The sequence below is a fragment of the Sturnira hondurensis genome, unplaced genomic scaffold (assembly GCF_014824575.4).
Source record: "Sturnira hondurensis isolate 20B ecotype Veracruz unplaced genomic scaffold, ASM1482457v3 Scaffold0000167, whole genome shotgun sequence".
In the NCBI taxonomy this organism is placed as follows: domain Eukaryota; kingdom Metazoa; phylum Chordata; class Mammalia; order Chiroptera; family Phyllostomidae; genus Sturnira; species Sturnira hondurensis.
In genome coordinates, this window is record NW_028072798.1 from 11,200,687 (window position 1) to 11,221,707 (window position 21,021).

Below are 21,021 nucleotides of genomic sequence, written 5' to 3' on the forward strand. Positions count from 1 at the left end.
AGGTCTCCAGACATGGGCCCTGGCACCTGAGCCCGCGCCCAGCCCGTTCAGGGACCACCGCTGAGCCCTCGGCTCTGCCTCTGCCGTGCACTCTGCCTCATCCCTGGTCTCTGGGGGGCTCTTAGCAAAGAGTGAACTTCCACCCCTCTACACAGGCCCTTGTGAGCAAGGGGAGGTTTCGCGGCCACTGTTGCAGAGACCGGAGCAGGCGGGAAGCACCACTGTCAATCTGGAGGGCAGACAGACATCCCCACTGGCCCTCTCCAGCGTCGCGCTGTCCAGCACCCTCCAGCCACGTGCCAGTGCTCAGGAGAGGGACGCATTGGGGAGTAACAGGAACACTGACCAGCCGGAAACACTCGCCTGGGCGTCGACCCCATGCTCACGGGCACTTGAGTACTGGGGGGCGACTTTAGTCCGAGGGGTCCTTTGCCCCACAGGCCAGGGAGGGTGAGGTCGCCAGCCCTGGGGAGGGAATTTCCCCAGGAAGGGCAGCGACCCCACTGGTTCAGCGCACGCTTCTGGTCATTTGGGAAAACAACGCCTGTTCTAAGACGACCCGACACCTCCCAAATCGCGATGGTGAGAGAACTGCTTTTAATCATTGGGTGCACTCTTAGAAACAACACCCTTTATTCCGTCACGGGAGAAAAACCCATGTATTTCTTATGCAACTTGAAACGGAAATGAAAAATACACAGCGAATGGCACAGTTTCCAGGTGAGAAAATGACTGAGGCCCTGGTAGGAACTGTTTGGGTTCAGAACGTGGACGTGGCGTCCTGAGGGGACAAAGAAATAAAACCCTGACCGCTTCGCTCCACTCTCGCCAGCCTCTCCCACCACCTTTCACCCTGTGCGAGTCCCTGGCTTCAGGGACTTAACCCCCCGCCGGTGCTTCGGAACAACAGGTCAGGTGGCCCGAGGTCTGGGGCAAGGTGTCCCAAGGCCACCGTCCCTTCAGAGCCTCTTCCAGGTCCCGGTGGCCCAGGTGTCCCTTGGCCTGCGGCTGCACGGCCACAGTCTGCGTGTGCCTTCACAGGGCCGTGCTCCCTGTGTGTCCACATCCTCGTCTCCACTTGGGGGTCACAGCCCTGTTGGACGGGGGGGCCTTTGACCTCACCTTAAAGCGATCACTTCTGCGGTGACTGTTTCCAAGGGAGGTCGAGTGCATAGTCACCCCATGGGGCTCAGAGCTCCAACACATTTTTTGTGGACACACAAATCCCCTAACACGTCCCTGAGGACTTGGTGTTCCTTCCCAGCAGCTTCTACTGGTGACCCAGAGAGGTAGATGGCAGGAGAAAAACCAGGTCTGCTGCCACCCCAAGAACCCCCAGGGCTGACCCCACAAATGCAGACAGAACAGCCATGACCCTTGTCAGTGGCATGAAGGGCAGTATGGCCCTGGCAGAGAGCTCTCAGGCCCCAGGGGGACTTCCTCAAGGCCTCCCTGTGCATTGAAGGGGCCACCAACCACCACAGCCTGGCCATCACCTCCCAGCACCAAGAATGGGGTCACCTTAGCCGTGGTAGCCATCGTCACAGTCAGTGAGTGCACAGAGCCCTCTGCAGGCCTCCGGGTCTCCCTCCTCCCTCCAGCGCCCCTGGGCCAGGCAAGCCCCTGCGCCAAGCCCCGCCTCCGTCTACTCTGCACGTGGATGTCAGACCTTCCTGCCAAACCTCCTGCAGGGTTTCAGGAAGTCTTCGTATCAAGAACTAAGCGAGTTCCTGCCTTTCCCACCTCCGTTTGTCTTCTCCTGTGTTCCCACCTCGCCCTCTCTCCCTCAACCCCAAACCACAGGCCTTCCTGGCCATGCTCAGCCCAGTGTGGCCTCCTCTCCAACGTGTGTGTTTGGATCGGGGGTCCCCCGGACAAGGTCCTCATCCAGAAACCCACTGGAGCCCCCTGCCACCCACCACAGGAGGGATGATTTGGTGTCCCGATGTACACGGGAATGCAAGACCCCACACAGGGAAACAGTCGGCCCCTGTGTTCTCTGCGGCCACCTGGGTCTGCGCCTTTCGCTGTCTAACCTCCAGGGGACAGTTCCAGTGGACGACACAGCAGAACTACCAGGCTCAGGAGGCTGCCCACATCACATGGGCAAGGACAGCTCGGGCAGAGAGACCCTCCACGCAGGGAAGGGCCCGGTGAAGAGCCGTGCGTGTGAACGCTTACCATTCCAAAGCGTTCCCGATGGACCGTTTGTTATTCCAATAAAATCATATTGGGCTTAACCACAAATAGTTTCCAGTTCAACCTACATTCCATAGGAGACCAAAGGCAAAATGGATGTGGCCGAATGAAAATGAGTAAGTAAGTTTTGGAAAACTATAAAAATTTACATTTATTTTTCCATTTTTAAACTCAAAAGCTGTGGGAGTGCACCCTTTGAAAACTCGAAGGCCTTGCAGTAGGTGAGGGTCAACTGTGAACAAACTACAAGGATGGAAGGCAAGGCCTTGGTGGCCCCGGAAACAGCCCTCAGATCTGAGCAAGCTGCCCAGAGCCCCGGAACCCCAGACCCGGTGAACAGGGGCCCCTCAGCGGCCAGTTCTTGCTGGCAATGGGCCCACCATCAGCGTTTCCTCTGCTGTTCCGGAGGAAAGCTGCACCCGGTGAATCGTTCTGAATCCCAGCTCGCGCTGCGGATCCGGGGTTTCCCAGGGACGCTGTTCCTCTTGCTATTTCCTCAAAAAAGAGCAGCGCAGGTCAGGCCAAGCTGGGTGGGGCCGATGGGCTCTGGCTCTGGGGCTGAGCCCAGGACGGGGAGGACCTCGCAGGGCCACCGTGCCAGCCCCACCACCAGGCCGGTGGTCTCTCCTGCTGCTGACGGCCTCGTGGAATGAGACTCCATTACTGTGAAGAAGGCTGTGCACGTCCCCCCTGAGTTTCAAGAAATAGTGGGAAAGTCACGTTTAAAAACCAACAATGTTCTGTTTCAAGGACTTTTCAAAATTGATGAAAACTTGTTTGCTCTTTATTGAATTTACTGAGGTGGCACAGGTGACTGGTTTCGGGCCCGCGGCTCTACCGCCTGTGTGTTGTAGGGTGTGCTCACCGCCAAGCCTCCCTCCAGCACCGTTGACACCACCCCCAGGCACCCCCCTGGGATCACACCATTGTCTGACTCCGTGAGTTCTTTCTCTCTCTCTCTTTTTCTTTTTTACTCAGTTCCTCTCAAAATTGGTTTTAGGAACAGATGGAAGCCATTGGAAAGAATGTTTAATGAAATCACTAATCTTGTCAGGGAGTAGCAAATGGACTCCATCGTCTGATACTTGGGTTAGGAATTTCGGTTTTGCACACGAGTGGAGGAGGCGGCCCCACCAAGGAAGGAGCAGCTAAGAAATGTCTTTCTGGAAAACACGGTCGTGGTTCTAAGCCAATGAAGTGTTTGATCTCTTTCTCCAGAGACGGCTGGAGATATTTCGCATTCCAGGAGTGGGGGCGGCTGCGTTTCAAAGCCCTGACTCACAAGGGGGAGAGGAGGTTTGTGCGGTCCCCTCTTCCTGTTTACTCGCAGAATCCCGTGGACACAGAGTCGCATCGTCTGCACCCTGAGAAGTGAAACGACATGTCGTCCGCCGAGACGGATCCTCCTGGGAAACAGGGGCTCCCGTTAGCGCCCGAGAGGCAGGACTGGCCTGGCTCCTTGACACTGAGATTTCGGGAATTCAGAATCACCCGATAGACTCCAAGACCAGCAGGTGGTTGCCAACTTCACATTTTCATTTTTTTGCCAAGTAAACATTGTAGGGAAATTTACTCTCATCATCATTATTTCATTTGAGAAAAAAAAGCCAAAACGGAGGAAGGATAAATTCTAACTAATCTTTCTGAAATGATGATGTCACTCAATGCAAAAACTAATAGTGATAATCACGCCCTGCTCCGGGGCAGGGTGTTTGGCAAATGGCCGTCTCCCTCATTTTGGGCGTGTTTGTTTCAACAGGTCCAGTGACAACCACGTCCGACACCTCTGAGGGCAGAGCTCGGGGCCGGGAACCACAGACAGCAAAGTCAGCGCGGAGAGCACAGACTTAAATGACATCAAAAGTCCAGTACTTGCGTCATTGGAGAGTCCGAATGGGAGAAGAGAACAGGGCGATTGGAGAAAAATCACCGGAGGGGTCATGACAAGAAGCTTCCCAAATATGATTAAAGACGAGATGTGCAGATTCAAACATCCAGTGAACCGCGAACAGGATCAACGGAAAGAAAACCACACTGAGACGCATCCTACTCAGAAAACTGAAAACTAAACAAGAAGAAAATATTGGAAAAGGCGAGACAAACAAAGCTTTCCATGGGGCAAACAAATAACACTGTTCTCCGTTTTTAGAAGCCCATTGGTTGTTGTTTTTGCATACAACATTTAAATCAAAAGCACAGTGGAGGAAGGGACGTTTCGGCTCTGGAGAAGGGTGTGCGAAACACGCAGTGAGACAAAATCAGCGGGGAGATGATCTAAATGTTCAGGACCTCAAACGAATATCTGGTTTCATTCTGAGGCACGTCAGCAACTCCATGGCTTCTGCTTTTATCCCCTGTGGCTCACACCGCCCTGCGGGTCCGGCCGGCAAATGGGACCACTGCGACGTGGGTGACGAAAGGCAAGCGGGGGGTGGCAGGAGAAAGTGCTTGTCACCCTTTCGGAAGCCAGGGACTCCGGGTGTGCTTTTACAAATGACGCGCTGCCAGCTGATCCTGCAATGCATTCTCTAACTCACCCCGAAATAATGCTGTTTCTCCACGGAGACCCCTGCGGGCCTCCTAGGAAGACATCGAGGTGCACTCTCTCCCCAGCCTGGAAGCTTTGTGTGTGACCCTGAGGACCTGCTCCTGGGTCCCCAAGCCAGACTCCTGCGGTGACACAAGCTGCTTTCCAGGGGCGTCCGGCCCGGCGATGTCTCTGGGCCACACTGGAAGAAGAGTTGTCTTGGGCCACACATTAAATACCTTGTGACATATAATCGTACACACAAAAATTTCATGATGTTTTAAGGAAAGTCATGATTCTGTGTCGGGCCGTATTCACAGCCACCCTGGGCCACATGCAGCCTGCAGGTGGTGGGGCAGACACCCCTGCGGCCGGACAGAGAACTGGGTCTCTGGCCATCACACTGCTGGTGACCACAGGCGTCCGGAACTGCAAATGCCCAGAGTGCAGATTGCGGCTGTTAGCCGCAGGGAGCCAGGCTTCCCCTCTCGATCGCAGGCATGAGATTGGCATGTCTTGTTCACGTCTCAAAACTCCAGCTTCCGATTTCCTAAACTGTGTCGCAGACAAGACGAGCGTCATCAGGGTGAAGTGTGCGTGGAAACAGAGGAACGGGATGAGAGCCTTGTGTCATGGACACGGGCTTGACCTGCGCCTTCGTCCCCAGTAGGCTCCATGGGGAGTCTGAAGGTCGGCTGCAGACTGACCATCTGCCCCTCGGGACCCTCAGCGCCTCAGGCCGCGTTTTGGGGGTGTGGGGTGGGCCCCGATGCGGTGGGTCCAAGAGAACCGAGACCATTCAGTTCCTAGTGGCTCACTCCCTGTGGGAGGAGAAAGACTGGGTGGTATCCAATCTGCTGAACGGAAGGTGAGGACGCGAAGAAAAGCAGCTTCATCACTGACACACGGTCGGGGTTTGTCCTCGTCACTTCTGCCTGCAAGGGGCCTCTGGAGAACTGGGGGGGGGGGGGGGGGGGAGGNGGCGGGGGTGCGGAGCGAAACTGGTCGCTTCTCAACCGAGGCTCTCTTGAGTGGTGTTTTCATAACAAAAGGGGTAAAGGGGTACGTTCGAGGATCTTTAAGTGTCTTGACCACATTTTCCCTTTAATTATTTGCTAATGACAGCATCTGAACAGGGACTTCACACGCAGGAAGGACCAGGGGCTTTGCGTGTCCCTCCTGGGGCAGCAACACCCCCCGCAGGGCCGCCTCGGACCGCCCTGTGGGGGGCGGAGCCACGGTCTTTGGGGCGGTTTGCATCTCGGGGCTCGAAATAAACACCGGACGCGGCGTTTTGAAAATGTTTACCCGTCGGTCCTGTTACTTTAGGAAACTGTGCCCCGTGTGCCAGTTAGTTATTAAAGAAAGCTCACTTTCCTTTTTTCTTTTTTCCCACAGCCTGGAACAAATATACGCACAGCCTCCCCTTCCTGGGAAGTTGGAAAGTAAGGAAAACATAAAACAAGTGACAGTCTTTATCCATAAGCCATTTTCTAACTGCGTAGACACGTTTCAGACGATGTTGTCCTGTCTGCTGTTGCACCAAGTTTTAAAATTCCGAGAAGTCACCTGAAGCTCATAGCCCGGGCCCCGTGGGATCACGCAGGGCCAGGTGTCTGCGTGTGCTGGTGCCCTAGACTTCCCACCCGCTAGGACGTGAGGCGGGACGGCCTGCCCGACGTGCTGATGGGCGTGAGGCTTCCCGGGAGAGTATTGCGAAAGACGTCAGAGCGTTTTCACGTCTGTGGAGAGAGGTGCGTGTGAATTTGTGTTCTCAGTTCGCCCACTCAGCACTGCCCTGCCCGTGTCATTGCATGGCTCCGGAACCGCAGTCTCGAAGGAGACACCGGGGGGCAGTTGCAGAGAATGCGCACAGGCTGCTGTCATTTACGAAACCGAGGCCTGTCTGACAGTGTCCACAGTGACCTGCCTTGTTAAACCTCTTCCAAGTGCGAGGGCCTCCTGTCTCGAGTGTCCTCTGAGATGCTGCTTCCGCCCCAAGTGGTGAAACGTCCGAGGAGAGCGGAGTGGACGGTGCCTCTGGCGGGAGGACTTCCAGGCAGGGGCAGCGGCCCCCAGAGGCGCCTGCGCAGCTACAGACATCGCAGGCTGCAGCAGAGCCCGCCTTGCAGACGAGGAGCCATGCTCTTGCTCGGAGTCCCTCCCGACATCGCCTGTGAGAACGGCGCTGGGCCAGTGGCCGGGACACCATCCCTCCATCTGCCAGAGTGCCACATCGTGGGACTCGGACAGTGAGCCCCGGAGTGAAGCTCAGCCCAGACGGTGGATCCCAAAGGGCAGAGACGAGGCGGGCTGCTCCGCTCCGTGGCCTGGAGGAGCATGTCCCAGGGTGGAGACCAACTGGCGGCCGCCGCACAGAGGGCCGACAAGAGGGTCCAGGCGGAGGAGCTGAGGGGGTGCCGTGCTGCTGTGTGACACGGCGTCCCCCACCCCTGTCTTCCTCAGGCCCTCAGCCAGGGCTGGGAAGGGGCAGAGAGACAGGCAGCGGGCTGCTCGGCCAAGAACGACGGACTCCACCTGGCCTGCGGGGCCCCGGCCCTGCCCACGGTGGCCGCGCGGAGGTGTCGCAGGCAGGTGACCGAGGCCAGGCTGTGTGGTCCCCCTCCGTGGCTCCAGGGGTGCCCAGACAGTGGCAGACCATCCACTTCTTCCCCCCAAAGGCACAGAGAGGCCATGTGAGCCCCTGGGGGCTGCAGACCCCCCCCTCCTGGGAGGAAACAGGAACAGCCTCTGAGTCAGTGCAAGTTCAAGTTGGAAAGGACTCAGTGTCCCATGACTCGGCAGTTTTCACTTGGACACAAGGAGACTAGATTTTCTGCCACGGAGGTGTTGTGACTCAGTGGGAAATTAAACTCAGATTTGAAAGAAAACAAAGTCGTTAAAAAAACAGCCCGAGGTCGTGGCTCCCGGGAATATAGTCTGGGGCTCCCCCTACACCCAGCGTGTGACGGGCGGCCCTCTCACATGGGCTCCCGGGAAGGGACAGGTGTCCCTGGGACTCTGCTGCTGTGAGAACTGGGAGCCCCTGGGACCCTCGAACCCGAGCGGCCGTGCCGAGAGCCGTGCCCCCTGACCGGACGCCCCCACGCAGGCCGGATGTGGCCTGGTCCCGATTCCTGGGAGGCAGGACCGTCCATCTGGCAGACCTCTCCGGGACAGTGGGAATGTTCTAGACCCTGGGCCTGTACAGTGAGCATTGGAAACGTAGCTACAGGAACCGAGAGACTGAATTTGGAATTTCATTTAAATTACTAAAATTCAACAGCCCCACGCAATGGGCAGCAGCCCTACTGGGCGGCGTGGCAGGAGGTCTGGGCTCTCCAGGGCGGCCCCTTCCCCCCGCCCCGCAAGTGTCGCCAAGGCCGTGGCTCTGTCCGTCACCCCTTTGTCATCTCCTCTCTTTTCTGTCCTTGTCGGGTTGATGGGAAGGACGTCAGGTGAACATCCTGGTCTCCACCGAGGCGCCCGTGTCCACACAGCAGTTGCCAGCCTGGCTGCTCCGGAGCTGGGCCCCCCGGGGCTGGGCTGGGCTCCCGGACTCTAGGCCGCTCAGCAGCCACGGAGGAAAGGGGCTGGGAGAGTCGTGGTGCTGGTGACTGGGTGGCTTGTCCCCCAGGAAGCCTGTCGGTCCCCTGGAGGGCTCAGTCTTCCCGACAAGCGACTGTCCAGACAGCAGGTGACGCAGGCTGGGGGTCAACCCTGTGTCGTCACTTCTGTTTCCGAGTCACTCACGCAGCAGCTGTGTGCGGTCGTTCGGTCTGTGCGGCTGCCTGCCCTTGCCCGTCCCTCTGTCGCCAGTGCGCCCTCCCCCATGTATCGTGGACTCGCTAGTGGTCGGGACACCGAGACTCGTGCTGAGCACCCACAGGCGCCTCCTGCTTCCCTGAACCTGATGAAGGAGACAAACGCAGCAAACGCCGCTTTGCTGTGCTGGCCAGGGCAGCGTCCCCTGACTTCCTGCCTTTCCTGGCTCATCAGCCCAGCGACTTCGAAACGCCCCATGGTCTCCGGACTCGGTTTCTTTCGTGGTTTGGAGGGTCCTAGAGGGAGAATGTGCCGCTGACTGTCCAGTCGGGCCCCTTGCTGAGCTCTCTCTTGTCGGAAAAAGTCTCAGACACTGTTCCTTTCCTAGTCTGTCTGACAAAACCCCGAGTTTGTTCAGGGCACAGTGTGTCTGAGTAACGTTTTTTGCAGCTTGTGGTGGCCATGTAACCCAGGTTTGTCAATAAGGTGTGATACGATGCTCCAGAGAACAGTCTTTATGCAGGAGAAACTCAACTGGCAAGTACATGCGTAGGCCGGAGCTGCAGCAGCCCTCTGGTGAGCACGAGGCAGCAGGGTTGTGTTAGTGTGGTTACTGACCGCTGTGGCAGTAAAATTTCAGTATTAGAGAAAGTTGGTGAGGAAGCGCCAAAAGCTCGGTCAAGGGCCTTCCCACTCGGCTGATAGCTTTTCTCATGGCGGTGACCTGGCCTCCTGACCCCTCCTGTGCTGTGGTCACTCCAGGCCCCGGGCCTCTGAGTTCCTGCATGTGGCCAGGAGACAGTCCAGGTGGGGAGCGGGGAGAAGACTCACCTGCTTCTCAAGATGTCGATCTACCAAATGAAACTTAACCTCCTAAACTTAGAATCTAAGACTTTCCAAGATAAAGGTGTTTCCCACGTGGTCTGGACAGACCGCATTTCATTTCCGTTTCCGCCCTGAATCTCCATCACCTCCACGCACTAATGTCTCGCACCACTCCTGCGAGCTCTGTCTGCCCGAACCGCCCCCTCCCTGCGGCTACTGCCCAGCGCCCACTTGGAAACAGCGGCCCAAACACCTGGCCTATTGGGTCCTGACCCTTAGCTGGAAGGAGCTCTTTCTCTCAACCTCCCGGAGGTCAGCACAAATTTCTTTGGATAATTCAGAGCAGCTGTTTCAAACCCAAATTCAAAACTTCACTACCCTCAGATAGAGAAAGTAGGATAAAGATTCTTATGGAAGATTATTCGCCAGCTTTGAAAATTCTGCAGACCTTGTGAACATTCCAGCTACGTTTTCTTCCAGATTGAGTACCTACATTTGTTCGGGGGCTCCTTACACGTGAAAGTTGTAAATCTCTTCTTTTAACCAGTATTTCTTGTTTTGAAGTTCACGCTATCTGAGAATCACAGCTTTTTAAAAGGTGGGTCCTAATGCAGTCAATTATCGGAGCTCAGTGGGAAATGAGAGTATGACCCAGTTAAAACCCTCCACGCGGCATGAGATCGTTTATGCTTATGCAGTGACAGGTGTGGATGCCCCAGGTAAGGGCTCACTCGTTTGTTTCCGTAGCCATCACTTCCAACATTTTTCTAAATAAAACATCTCAGCGTTTTTTTCCACTTATAAATTTTATTTTTCAAAATCCTGCCCTCTTTGTGAAACTTCTTCTCTTTCGTCAGAGGTTAACTAGCTCACCTTTTTTGCTCTCCTTTTCTTTTAGTGAAGGTCTCAAGATAAACGAACCAAATCTGCATTTCCACCACTGAGAACACCTGTGTGTTAAACTACTAACATCTGATCGCCAAACCGCTTCAGCCTTTGCATGTCAGCCCCGTGTCCCTCGTGGGGCAGTGAGGGCCCCAGTGGACACCCTGTGGCGGTCAGAGCCACCCTTGTCCGCTGCAACCTCTGCGGCTGCTCATTCACCTTCAGTTGCCCACACGAGAGGAAGACGCAGCCAGAATACCTGCAGGACGCTCATAGCCGCCCGGGACCGCCCTGCGGCTGCAAACAAGGGGAGGCGTTTCCCTCCATATTAAAGCTGGCCCGCCTCACCAGGGCACCGTCTCGCACAACGGCCAGCACCAGAGGTTCCCCAGAGCAGCCTGGCATCGCTGTGGTCAGGCCGCAACTCTCTGTTCATTCCCCTGACGGCTGCAGGCTGACTGGGTCCATCGGGGGCACCACGTCAGGTTTTGAGGAGCCCAGAGGACCCCTCAGAGCCAACACATCCTCAACAAGCTGGTGAGCTGCTCCTGGACATGTGTGTGTGTGATCGTCACTGCACAGACCTGGAGGAAGAGGGACAGCGGTACGGACAGTGGGCAGAGGGCGTGTGCAGCTGTCTTCAGGACGCCCACGGGGAGACCATGACCAGGACAGGGGGAGCAGAGGTGAGAGGTGATGTCAGAGAAGTTGGCGCGGCTGGGCGCGGAGCCCGAGTAGCTTACGTATTGGGAGGGAGTGACCTGGACTTCTTGTTCGTGCCTCTCAGGGGCACATGGCTGCTGTGCCGCGGCCGGCTGCAGGCGGCGTGCGAGCCAGGGTGCCAGGGCCTCGTGGGAGGCCAGCTCAGGTGTGACCACGGCCCTGCGTGGCGGCAGAGTGTGCATGAATGGACGGGGCCAGGGCAGGTCACACGCAAGAGCGCATCTCCGTTCCCCTGGGAACATGTCCGCTGGGATTTGGGGTGGACCGGATGCTTTTCCAAAATGACCAAGGAACCTCCCAAGCACTCACAGGCTTTTTCATGGGCCCAGCACCTCCCCTTGCGCCCCCCAAACTATCTGGTACCAGAGGGGGAAGGGAGGGGTGTCCATCCCCTCAGAGGAGCAATGTCCCTGCCCCTGGGGTGTGAAGCCGCAGCTGCCTGGCTCAGCAGACAGGCTCCTGCCCCCAGTTTCCTAAGCTCAGTGTCAAAGGCCCTGGGCTCTCTTTCCTTTATGAACACTGGCTGCCGGTCCACGGTAACATGGGAACCGTTACTCTGCTCCAGGAGAACGGCGCTGCGTGGGGGCCCCGCCCTCGCTGAAGCCTCAGGTAAGCCTCCCGTGACACCGCACTCGGCTGCAGTGGCAAACTCGTCACAATGACTCGTGGGGACGTCACCCCGCAGGTTCTGTAGACAGCACGGCCACATGGTCATTGCACACTAGTCACGAACGCAAGATGAAGAGATGAGTCTTCTCATCACGTATCAGTACTAGCCTGAAATCAGTTTGTTTCCCAAAATGTGCATCTGATTAATTGTAATTTTCCTTGTCTTTTTATTTTTGGAAGCTTCTTTGTTAGTGGCTGGATTTTTAAAGCTACCCAGGAAAAGACAGATGCTGCGGTAAATTCCCCTTTATCAGAAAACTCATTTTGTGCTGCTGACCTCAGACTGAAGCCCACAGCTGCTGGGATCTCCTTTAAAACAAACAAGCGAACCCTCCGTTCCCCACTGCGGCGTCCTAGAGAACTTGGAAAACTCCCCAGCGTCCTCTGCGGTGAAGGTCTGCAAAGCGATCCGGCCGTTCCTCCTCCTCCTGTCTTCCAGGGAGACAAGCCAGACTGAGCAAGAAAAAACGCTCGCCCAAGGGCAGGCGTGACGGAGCGGAGGCCTCACGCCCACCCCTTCGCCTGCTGTCGGCCTCGTCGGGTTGGCTGCTGGCAGGCCCACGGGCCTGACGATGCCGCGGAAGCGCCTGGAAAACACAGGTTCCTCCCTGCCCTGTCCACTCCTGCAGCTGCCTTGGGTGGTGGGTTGGGGTGTGGGGGGCACGTGTACGACTCGGGCAGCCTCAGGCCCAGGGAAGCCTGAGGAGGGGGAGAAAATGGACACTGTCCAGAGGGAAAAGGCCAAGGCCTGGGTGGGCGAGGGGCCGACCTGAGGAGGCCTGAGGGGCCGGGCCAGGGCCAGGCCATGGCGTGGACCGAGGAACCACTGTGGGTTTGAGGCCAGTTCCTGGGGACCGTCGCGAGGAACGGAGCTCAGGTGTCCACCTGTTTGTGCAGGTCTATACAACAAAGACAGACCCTGTTATGCGGGCAAAAGGTCACTGTTGATTCAGACCCCCGAGGGACCACGCCCGGCAGTGCTGGGTGGGCACCCACGACAAGCCAATAATGCGCAGTGTGAGTGCAGAGTCGCCGTGAGTGTACAAGAAGATGGACTTCTCTCATGGAGCTGGTGGGCCGGTGGCCGGTGTGGCCTTGTTTTGGAGAGAAAAGGCAGGGAAGGTGGCAGGGCTTGGTGTCGAGGGAGACACCGTCAAGGTCACCCTGCAGTGTGTGGGGTGAGGGGCCCGCACTGCTCTACGGGGCGGCTCAGTGACCCCGGCTGAACGGGGGGAAGCTTCCCCCAGGGGTGCGCTCTGCAGGGCCCCTGGTCTCCACTGGACCGCCGGCCGTCACAGCCTCGGCGGCAGTTCTTGCCTTTTCCTCTGTGGTCAGTGACACACAGTGGGCACTTGTCTCTAACGAGATGCCACTCTCCCAGGAATGTTGTCACAGGGCAGTAACGTGTAGAAACGAAGCCGTGAACCGCTATGGTGGGGTTCCTCTTCCTGCAAAGCGAGTTTACCAAGTGGCTCTCTCCTACCCCGTCCTCCTCTCGGGGGCCACGGCTCTCCCCCCAACGTGTCCCCACACGCTTCCTGCTCCGGCCGTCGCAGGCTCTGTCTCTGCGCGTCATGCGGCAGAGCCATGTCGGTTTTCCAGACTTTTCTCCAGCTCCTAATTTGAGATAAAATCTGCATAAAAAGGACAGAGATTTTGATGATGGGACAGAGGAACGCGCCTGCGTGGCCCTCGCGCTGAGCACTCCCAGAACCTGTGCGCCGCCCCAGAAAACCCTCAGCCGAGTCCCTCCGTCCACCACGGGCAGCCGCAACGCTGGTGTCCTTTCCTTTGCAAGAGCGTTCTTTGCTCTCGAACTTTGTGTAGGTGGAGGCATCGGTATAAACTCGGCTGTGTCTGCCTCCTTCCACTCACTGCGTTTTGGCCGTTCCGGTGAGCGGCTACGGGAGCCGGTCCGTTCGCCGTGCTGCTGACTCACGCTCGGTTGTGTAACAGAGCGCGGCCTGCTTCTCCGCGCCCCAGAGCTTTGAGTTGCTTCTCGTTGGGGGTTATAATGAAAAACACTTTGTGTAAGCTGTATTATGGATGGATATTTTTATTTCACTTGGGTAAAAACATCAGCGTGATGTTTCTGCCAGTTTTCCAAAGCCGTTCAACCACTTTGTGCTTCCACCAGCAACCTATAAAAATTCCAGTTGCTCCACTATCTTGCCAGCTTTTGGAATTAACAGTCTTTTCAATTTTAGCCATTTTGAAGTTTGTGAAATCGTATCTCACTGTGGTTTTATTTGGCCTTTCTTTGATGGTTAATGAGGCTGAATACTTTTTCTAGAGTTTATGGGCGATTTTCTGTATCTTTGTGAAATGTCCAAGTCTATTTGGCCCTTTGAAGCAGGGTTGTTTGTCTTCTTTATTTTTGGAAGCTCGTTACCTAGTCTGGATGTGAGACCTTCGTCAGAGATGTGCCTCGCAAACACTCTGTTAGCGTGTGGCCTGCCCTTTCGCTTCCCCAGCCGCGCTGCCGCACGCACAGAAGGTCTTCGTTCTGGCGGAGCCCAGCCTCTCGGGGCTGCCGTTATAGAAAGTACTCTCCACGTCAATGTGAAGAACCCTTTGCCAGTTTGCACCACAAGAGGGCATTTCTCTGTTTTCTTCTGGAAACCTGATGGTTTCGGCCTTGATGACTTACCTGGAACGCGTGTTGGTGGGGCTCTAAGGAGCCAGCTGCCGTCGATTCTTCCCCGCGTCCACCCAGATGGCCAGGCACAGCGGCGCCCTGACGTGGCCACCACTCCGGCACCACGGCTCCGGGGCAGGCCACGAAGTCACAGAGCGGGCTTCTCCCACCTTTGTTCTTTCTGAAGTTCACTCTGCCCATTTTACGCCCTTGGAATTTCAAAATGGATTTGAAAACCAACTCATCCATTTCTATAAAAAGCCTGAAACCATTGGACTTGACTGGGATTGTGTTAAATCTGTGAGTCAGTCGTGGGCGGCAGAGAGCTTCACAGTGTTGGGGCTGCAGGTCCACGGGCCCGGTGTGTCTGTCCGTCCATGCACAGCTCTGCCAGTTTCCTGTGGGGCTGTTTTACGATTCCCGATTCGAGAGACGTGCGTGTGTTTTATGAAGTTGCACCCAAATATTTGTGTTTAATGACAGTGTAAGTGGAATTTATGTCATTTTGTATTTTATAGTTTTGTCATTAATCCACAAAAACGATAATTGCATCTAACCTAGAGGCTGTTCTACTCCAGTAACTGGTAGATTTCTTTGTGTTTTCTTCTTGAACAGTACTATCTTCTTAAACACATTTTTTCTTTCTAGTCGCTTGGATTTAGTCTTTTTCACTGCCGTATCTCAATAGAAAGCACTTTCAGAACAAGGTGGGACAGAGATGAGGAGAAAGGAGACCCCCCGTCTTCCCGACCTTCAAAGGGAGATGCCCCGATTTGGTGCGCGTGGCAGCAGCGCGGGTCACGACCCATCGTGGGAGACAGGCAGTGAGAGAGGGGGGCTTTCTGTCCACTCTCTGCGTCAGGTTGAGGGTGTGCTCTCGTATTTAAGTTTGTGTTTTCTGAGGTTTTTCTTTACTATGTATAAATGTTGAAATTTGCTACGTGTTCTTCTTGGTATATGATAGTATATATTTTAGTTCTTAAATCAGTTATTTAGGGACATTATGTTGATTAAATAATAGTATTGTGTAGACTTTAACATTTATTACTTGTAAATAGGACATCGATTCTCTTACATTGACCGTTTAATGATGGAGTTGGGGTGGTGGGCGGAGCGGAGACTGCCTGGTGCTGGTGGTGAGCACAGGGGGCCCTCGGAAGGGTCCCTCTCCCGCACGCCCATTCCTTGGGGTGTTAGCTTGTAGGGCTTTCATCGGGCGTTTTCCCTCCTCGAGTAACTTGTGTCCCACGTCAACTGAACTTTGTCAGGCGCTGCCTCTGAATCTAGAGAGATGATCACGCATTTGAACAAAAGGGCCCCACATGAACAGGCTTATACTGAGCTCGTAGGGAGTTCAAGAGGAAGCCTGACTGACTGCGGTGTAGTAATCACAACCCTGTCGCCCCTGGAGATGAACTGACCGGGCATGGGCCCGAGGAAACGCAGTGGTTTAATGGGAATCCTGCAAGTGCGAACTCGGGACAGTAATGATGTGGACACCGGCCGGCGGTGTCCGAGATGTTCACAGGGACTGCCGCGTCCAGTGGAGGAAAAGGGGCAGCATGGCCTTTCTCTCGAGGGGAGCCAAAGCTTCAGCCTTCGCCATGACCGGCCTTCATTGGGTTTCTCCGCACATTCCATGATGGTCCTCATTTTCTGTGCACAGTTGCTTTAGGTGGTTCCCTTTTAGAGACAACAAAGGAGCCCATGCCGCTAACCACATCGCAGAAGAGGGGTATTTGCAAATGAAAAGGGCAAAAGTGTTTGGACCAGTTACACTTGTCCTTGGAAAGTTTAGCTTGGATTTTAGGAAGTTACTGTGCAGTAAATGTTTGCCACAAATCCGGGTGAGGGAGTTTTTAGCAAAAAGCAAGACAAAGCGGCCCAGGCACATTGCAGGCCTGATTCCCCACGGGAGAACCAATCTTTGGGTGTGAGTCCTGTGCATCTCCCAGTAGGAGCTGGGCCCACATCACGCAGAACAGTCTCTTACACAGTAACGGGGGTGCCAGCACCTGCATACATTCCAAGGGAGGGGGGGGGATTCAACTGGGCCACCAGGTGTTGACATTGCAAGTGTCATTGAGTGACACTCTGCTAAAATGTTCTCATTTGTGTGTCTGAGTAAAGTTGGTCTGTAGTTTCCCTCCTTCCTTCCTTCCTTTTTCTTTTTCCCTATTTCTTTCTCTCTTTTTTCTGTAATATTGTCATCCAGTTTTGATATCAAGGTAATGCTAACCTCATCAAACTAGCTGAGAGCTGTTCTTTCCTCCTCTGTTTCCCAAAATGGTTTTTGCATTAACATTAGAATTACAAGACTAATCCCAGCCAAGGGTGAGTAACAGGGTCAGTATTTACGTTTTTGCCTGAAATAGTCATAAAATTCAGACAAAAACATATGAAACATGACTTTAAAAACACTGGGCCTCAGACAATGGGAGATGGGAAGCCCACGAGCAGAGACCCACGGTGGCCCCAGGTCCCTGCTCTGGGGGTTTCTGAGCTGTGTCCCAGGGGCAGGCGCCAGGCAAAACCTGAAAGATCCTCCTGTTGAGGAAACAGTGGACATGTTGGGGAGACCAAGGCAACTCGAGTTCACCAGATGTGTGCTGGAGAGAAGGGTACACCAAGGAGGGGACCCGGAGACTGAGGGGGCCTCCCCTGCAGAGCACCAGGCAGGGCTGAGCCCCTCCAAAAGGGGGCAGGAGGCAGGATGAACCCGTCAGAAGGACCAGAGGGAATGGTGGCTGCCATTCACACCCGACTGGCAATGGAGCCTTTGCCCCCAGCCCCACGGGAAAACTCGTGCACCGTGGGGCATTGCTCAGAGCGGTCAGAGAAGTCTCCGTTCGATGACGGCAAGTAATCGTTCTCAGAACAGACGCCGCTCCAGACTCACTCGGGACGCACAGAAGCAAGACTGGAGAGGGCCGAGCTGCATGCGAGTAAATTAGCCTCATCCCAGAACAAAGCCCAAGAACACGTGTGGGAATTCGAAACTCCCCGGCTCCCAATAAGGGAAGATAAACAAGTTTTGGCATCCAGTCAGAGATCGCCAAGCCTATTAAGACGCAGAAAGACATGATTCGTGATGAATACAATTGTCAGACAATTACAACCATCCCAGAGTGGATGCAGACGGCGGAACTGTCATCGACGCATCAAAGCGTCACTGAAATGGAACTCAGACGCTCGGGAACTGAAGGGGCACGAGAGACGGAAAGGACCAGTCAAACTCGAACAGTTGGTAGATACGATGTCCGAAGTAAAAAACGCACTAAATCAGATGAATGGCGAACTATACATTAACATTTTACAGAAAGATATTAGCAAACTTGAAGCCTTTAGCAACAGAAACTACATTTAAAAACCCACAGAGAAGATGAAGATGAAGAGCTGCGAGCTATGAGACGCTGCCAAGCACACCGACCCAGATGGGACTGGAGTCTTCCAGCGGGGGGTGTGGGCCGGAAGCAGCGTTTAAGTAAATGCTATCTCAATTTTTTAAAAAACTAGTGAAAACTATACACCTACAGATGCAAAAGCTTGCAAGTAGCAGGCACAAACGCACGAATAAGACTACACCAAAGCACGGCGCCGTCAGAGCCTGAAGGCCCAGGAAGAAGACGAAGCTTTCGCCGCAGCCCAGCACTGCGCGCCGAGGACGAAAGGCAATGATGGCCACGCGGTTCTCCCCTGGAACAGTCTTTGCCGAGCGATGGCAGAAAATCTCCGAGATGCGGGGAAAACTAATCTACACGTCGAAGAAGTTAAACTCCATCCAAAAGAAGAAAGATTCCAAATAAATAACCTAATATCTTCCCTTAAGAAACTGAAAAAAAAAGAAAAGAAAAGAAAGTGGGGCAAACTAACCCCCAAACAAGAAACTAGAAGAAACACCGAAGAGCAGAGCAGACACAGACCACGGGGAGTCACTTCCGAACAGCAGAAAACCCGCTCCGCTCTGGGGCAAGTCAAGAGACCGGCCTCGTAATAAAAACCTTCACACAAAGAAAACCCCGAGACCAAACGGCTCTAGTGTGGGCATCTGCAAAGTATTTTCAAAGCGTGACTGTTCATTCTTTACAAACTCTTCCAAAAAACAGATGGCTCATTTTAGGAGACCAGGATTACCCAGATGTCACAAGAAACAAAACCTACAGACCGATAACTGTTATAAATATGAAACCCTCAGCAAAATACTAGCACACCAAACGTGGCGTTATGCAAAAAACAGCAACAGCAAACAAGCATGGCCACGTGGGACCCAAGAATGCACAGTTGTTTAGCATCTGCAAATAGATAATATAATGCACCATACTAACAGAACAGAGAAATACAAGCGCAAAATTCTCTCAACCCTAAGGAAAGGGTTCTACCCAAACGTCACACCTTTTTGTAATAAAAGCACTCAACAAACTAAGAATAGAAACTTTTTCAACCAAATAAAGGACATGTATGAAAAACCTACAACTTACATCATACTTAACGGTAGAAAACTAGATGTTTTCCCCCTAGAAACATGAAAAAGATGTCTACTCTTGTCACCTCTATTCAACATTGTACTTGAGGTTGTAGCCAGGAAAGTAGAAAAGAAAAATAAACCATATTTAGTTTGGAAGAAAACAAGTAAAACTGTCTATTTGCAGATGACAGGAACTTGTGTATAAAAAACTCTCTCACACTAATGGTTCAGCAAGAGTGCAGGGTAGATAAATATATGAAGCTTGACTGTATTTTCAAGCACTAGCAATGAAAAAATCAGGATGTAAAACTAAGAAAACAATTACATTTAAAATAGTATTAAAAAGAGTAAAATACTTATAATAAATTTAACAAAAAAAAGTAAAGACATGTACGTGGAATTCTACAAAACATTTTTGAAAAGAATTAAGAAACGCAAAGACATCCCTGTTCGCGAACGGGGAGACTGAATGTGTTTGAGCAGATAGACCTTCCTTTGCTGACCTACGAGTTCAATGCCACCCCTGTCAGAACTCCAGTGCCTTTATTTCACAGAAATCAACATGCTGATCCTAAATCAAGTAAAGAAATGAAAAGAAACACAGATTAGCCGACGAAGATTAAAAAGAGCCAACTTCGGTAATCCGGACACTCTGATGCTTGCATAAATGTGGGTGTATGAATCGATGGGACCAAGTCCAAGGCCAGAAATGAACCCAAACGTTCACGGCAAATTGCCTCTCGGCGGGGGGACTTGTCTTTGCCATGAATTGTGTGGGGCTGCCCACGTGCGAATGAACGACGTGGAGCCCTGTGCCCACCGTAAACTCCAAATCAACCACATGGAAGAGCGAAAGTGATGAACTACTTAGAGGAAAACTAGAGATGTGTCTCTATGACCGTGAATTAGTCCCTAGTTTCTCAGCTGGGACATGAAAAGCACAAATGACCAAAATAAAAGGTAAATTATTCTCTGTCAAGATGCTCAAAGACATGTGTGTTTCGCTGTACACTACCAAGAAAGTGAGAAGACCACCCACATAATGGGGGGGTGTATTGGTCAACCACCCACCTGACAAGGGCCCAGTGTCACATACATATGGTACATACATACACACATATATATCTTTCTACTCAGCAATAAAAATAAAGCCTGTGAGTTTACATCTCTTTTAACGTCCACCAAGATATTCCTCATGTTCTTCTGGTTTCTGAAAGCTTTGATATTTTGTGTGTTTACACTTTGAAACAGTATTTAATATTGTTGGAGATTTAGTTTGAGTAAACGACCCCATGGGAGAGTGAGCTTGAGTAAACAACATCCTTTGCTTTGCAACATTTTCACACATGGTTCCCTCACCCTTTCTGGAAACCGCGCACATGAACTTCCAATATTAAGAGGAAGGATTTTTCCTTTGGATTTGCGTCTACGGAATACCGAGTGGTTTCCAGCAGGGAAGTCGGGCCACGCCCCTTTTGGGGCTGCCGACCGCGGGAGGGGCTGAAACGCCCTCTTTGATGTCAACCAGGCCTCACACAGCAGCTCCGAGGGGCCCAGCGCGGCTGTGTCTGGCACGCAGGGCACGATTTCTGTCCGGCACACGGGGCTCACCAGGAGAACGCGGCTGGCCTGGCTGCTATGGGCCCCGAGGGAGGCGCTGAGGGGTGCCCTGCACCGCAGGTCCCCAACCCTCTCCACTCACGCCCACGCTTCCTCAGGGTCCTGTAGACGAGAATGTGAAAATTCTCTCCTTCACAGGCGGGTGGGAGGGTTTTGAGTTCAGGCCACGTTGATGGAAAACACGCTGAGGTGGAAGCAGAGACCTGAGGACCCTGCCCTGCCCACACTCCCGGTCCCAGAACCCGCCGCCCATCCCAGAACCCGCACCCACTCTCACACACACCCATGGGTCCACGAAGTGCAGCACCACCCAGTCCCATGGCCTCGAGGCTCGTGGCAGGACGAAAACCAAGCCAGAGCGAGAGCGTGGGGCGTCAGGGACAGCGGGGCTCCATGGGGACAGCCTGTGCACGCAGCTGACGTGGGAGCAGCGGTGGGGAGAGCTCGGGCTGCGCGCTGCACGGGTGTGGGGCAGCGGTCAGCGAGTGCAGGAGCCCCATTCTAGAGGCGGGGGGTTGGGGGGCAGAGGGGTCATAGAGGCCCCTGCTGGTGGGTGGGCGGTGGTGGCTTTCGGAGGCCCCGGAGGGCCTCTGCCAGTGATGGTGGAGCTGCCCGCACTCGCCGGGCCAGGACTCTGCCCCGCCCTGGACGCTGGGTCCTCCCAACGAGGCGCCTCCGTGGCAAATGGATTGACAAGAACATCGG